This window comes from Callithrix jacchus, chromosome 1 (assembly GCF_049354715.1).
Source record: "Callithrix jacchus isolate 240 chromosome 1, calJac240_pri, whole genome shotgun sequence".
Classification (NCBI taxonomy): Eukaryota; Metazoa; Chordata; class Mammalia; order Primates; family Cebidae; genus Callithrix; species Callithrix jacchus.
The window spans coordinates 22730447-22734584 of NC_133502.1; the positions used below are offsets into that span (position 1 = coordinate 22730447).

A 4138-nucleotide genomic window follows, 5' to 3' on the forward strand; every position below is an offset into this window, starting at 1 on the left:
AAATTCAAATCTTGTTTTAAAATATTCCAATTCAAATTAATATCAACTTAATTCCAATAGTACACAAAAATTTAATGTACAAAGGTTTGTTTTTGTTTTGAAATTTGGAAGCTCAATAAATTGAGGATGTTAGTTTGTCCCGATATCTTTTTCAAGAAAACCAAAAGCACCTTGCATTTCAGAATTAAGTACTATGCATAACATTTTATAATTTATCCTCTCTATATAATAATTTTTAGGCTTGCTTCAGGCCATTTTCAAAGATCTATTTGAAGTTTATATTTCATTTAGATTATTCACATAATTCAAAGTGAACACATTTAGATTATTATTAAAATATTTTTCTTATAACCTTTATTCAAAAATACATCAATACTGTTTTATTTAATATCACTGATAGTCATTCTTCTCAGATACAGAATGCCTATTTAGTTTTAGAGTTTCCTATACACTAGCTCTTCAGTTGGATATGTACTGAGAGTTACTTCATCTTGTACTTCTTGTCTTTTTACCCATACCTAATCGAATGTGAACTTATTCATACCTAATATAATGTGTACATTATGATTTAAGCTTTTAAAAGTTACCCCATGGCTATAATGCCATTTATTTATATAAGTTGGTAAGTTTTGGTTTTCAATGTAGAACAAGTAGGTGATGACAATTTGCCTGTCTTCGTGTTTTATTTAAGCGCATAAATATTTTTCAAAGTTCTTTGATAGGATGCTCAAGTAGAGCCAAAATAAGTCTTATTTAAATACATTCTTACAGAACATGCACATACAAAGAGACACATATATTAATACTAGCATATGATTTAGTTGTCCTCATTAAAAATTCAGGTTTTTTATTAATTTATTAATTAGTTAATTTTTTTAACCTATGTGTTCAAGGCATGAACCAGGCATGGGCACAGATCAAAAGACAAACTGGGATGAACAAGGGGTTGCTTTGTCTCTGACTGATATGAGATGGGCACCACCAACCAGATGCCACTTTACCCAGAGCAGGGACATAAAAAGTCAGTTTTAATCAACAGCTCTACAATATGTATCTTCTTTCTCCCAAGCAAGGAGGATAATTACTGTGAAAGAATATGGGGAAAAATGGACTCCAGTGAGCCTGAAGATAACAAAAGTAATATGAAAAAGGCCTAGAATGATGAGATAATTTGAAACTAAATACCTGAAATGATTTAGGTCTCAAGGTATTAAGCCTAGAGACTTGGGAACACATAAGACTTATCTAAATAGGACTGTAATTTCAAGGTGGAGTAATTAGACAATATAGACATGTTTCTACCATGAGTAAAGTTAAGGAGATGAGTGTGAGCTACAAGAGGTTAAATTCCAGGCAACTGAGAAGGAGATTATTTAATGGTTAGATATTTACAAAGATGAAAAAGTAGTAAGTTCCTTGTTACTGTCATGTTGATGTATGGGCTGGGTACACACTTGGCGAGAATTTATGGAAGAAGCCCATACCTTATACCAGGTTGATATTTGAAATACTTGACCTTCAGTGTCCCTTCAAAAGCTGGCTTTTTATGATTTTGTGAGACAGAGTATCAACAATTATTAAACTTTAAACCTAATTATGTCACTGGCTTTAAGAAGTAAGTTTCATGGAATGAATAAAATGAAAATTGATGAGATTAAACCAAAGGTCTTAAAACAATATGATTGAAGGTTGGGCAGACCAAAGGGAGCCCTTGCTGATCTTTCAGCATTAAAAGCCCAGGTTCCCTTTCTGGGAACCCCAATTTTTTTTTCACAAAAGAGGGTAAAATGGTCTGAGAGTGGAGAAGTTCCTGGGACCAGAACATAAAATGTGAAGGTTGATAAGATTCTGAAAGTTGAAATGTTTAAATGCCTTTATATAAAGTAGTTGTGTCTTCTTTACCTAAATGTTTTGTGAAAATGGACACTATGTCTGACTGTAGACTATTTCCCTTATATAGTACTGTAAAACAGAGGACATGTAAATTCATCCATGTTGCAATATTAATTGAACATGTTAAATGGGACCAGCAGGATTGTCCAAGCCCACAGAATATACAGGAGTAGATGGAAGTGTGGACACACTTTCCACTTGACAGTCTTTTATGCAGCATTTACTGGGGTCTATGCCAAAGACCTGTGGGCGCCTCCCAGGGAGGACTACTGGGATTCTGGGCTGGAGAGAATTTCCATATGAGGGGCATTTACTTGCCTTGTGATGGGACATTAACTGAGGCTACCCCTGAGACTAAAGGACATAGATTGGTCCTGATATCTGAGATATCCATGCTGTCTGGGCTGGTTAGAGAGGCACTATGATGGGAATGGCAGTGCCCAAAACTGTTCCATGGTAAGGTGAAGCTGGGTTGTATAGGACCATACTGCCTGGGGAGTTAGGAGGAGATACTTAGGAGCAGGTGCCTCTTTTTCCCTGACTCTGGAGCTGTAGCAGCTGGATCCTGTAGGGTTCATCAGAAAACTGTGACTGACTGAAGAGCTGCTTGGCTTGTGGATAGCACTCTGGAGTGAGTGGTCAGTACATTGTTTGGAGGCTGCTACTCTGATTGAAGAAAAGTAAAGAAACCATTTTTTTTTTCTATTGAGCTCTGTACAACTTAGAGAAATTGGGAAAGTGGACTTCTGTGAGCGAAATTTACCTTTCCCTTTGCCTGATTTCCCCAAATTTGGAAAGAATTCATGAGTACTTTTATTTTATGGTACTATAGTTATTTACATAAAATTCAATAAGAATTTGTTTTCTTTTGTATTGGAACAAAATTGGAGACATTGGTTATTTTTCCAAGGCTTTGACTAGAATGGCATATTTTCAGCTATGACTAGGCAGCTTTGAAAAATCGAGATTGAATTTATAGAATTGATAAAAAGTTCTTTGGAAAGACTGGCTTGCCTACGTACTTCACTTACAAGGTTCCTGACCCGTGGCAAGTAAAGAAGGGCACTTTATAACAGGACCGGGAATCTCAAGATATTGGGGGCGGGTCCTCAAGAAGAAAGAAACTGTACAGGTATTATAAGCACAGTCTGATGGTGAATCCTTGGCCTGGCTTCTGACCTCAGAGCTTTTAAAAAGCCAAATTCAAAATTCTTTATAAAACTTATAGCAAAGCCAACGTAAATGGAGCCTATACAGTCAATCACTGTTCTTGCTGCACTCTACAAATAATCAGGCTGAGTCAATGAGACTAACATTTATCTGCAAATAAATCAGTCTTACTATGATCTATCCTTGGTACAAATGAGAAAACCGAAGGAAGAAAACATTAGATTCTAGTCCTGACCATTACTTTTGAGTTTTTTACATTTGCCTATAATTTGGGCTGAATTCTGAATTCTGAGTTATTTCCTGGCTACAAGAAGTCTCTAAAGAAGGATCAGGTTTTAATTTTCTTCATGATGCTTTCTGTTGGCTTCCTAATGGAATAGACTCTTTTCTGGTTTTATTGTCCTGGGTTTGTGTGCATTATATTTATACTATTCAAATTATTAATGTTATATATCTCATTACTTTACTGCTTCTGAGAAGACTGAAATCCCAGTATTCTGCAGAGAAGATTAATCAGAGCCTGTGAACCTCCCTTTATCGGAATCCCATTGTTTCCATCGCTAATGCACTGCTTCTGATGCTATACAATATCTAGCACCATCCTTAGAGGCTCAGGGTCCAGTGGGGAAGAGGAGAGCTCTTGAGATTGTAAGAGCCAGATTATGGGGTGGAGTGTGGGGCCTAAAGCAACTCCATCTTAGATGCTAATCCACCACATCGACTTCTGATTAACTTCAGTTCTGGAAAAGTCTCTAAGATTTCCAATTTATCTATTGTTCCTTGTGTAAGAGCACATATAAATCCTGCTCTTGAGCAATTGTCCTACACATCCCATGGGAAGCACAGATGCCCCTTCTCTATGGTATAGAAGCCCTGGGTCTGGTGGGTAATGGCACGGGGACCCACCACTGTCTTCCCTCGCTGCCACCTGACACAGACACGTGGTTTCTGCTCGTAAGGCAGTCCATATTAAGTGTTTGTTTCTGAGAAAAATAAAATAAACAAAAAGGAAAATTCAAAAGGGTGAGAGGGTTTAAGGTGTCTCTGGCTTAAAAAGAGAGATGAGCTTTTGGGA

At 36.8% G+C, this 4138-nt stretch overlaps 1 non-coding gene across 1 annotated transcript; it reads right to left on the reverse strand.

Moving 5' to 3' along the window:
• Window positions 1-880: 880 nt before the first annotated feature.
• On the reverse strand, window positions 881-1015 carry LOC118148428 (small nucleolar RNA SNORA48). The gene has a single exon (XR_004735234.1). It is a non-coding gene; the product is annotated as a small nucleolar RNA SNORA48 (small nucleolar RNA).
• Between the last annotated feature and the right edge of the window lie 3123 nt (window positions 1016-4138).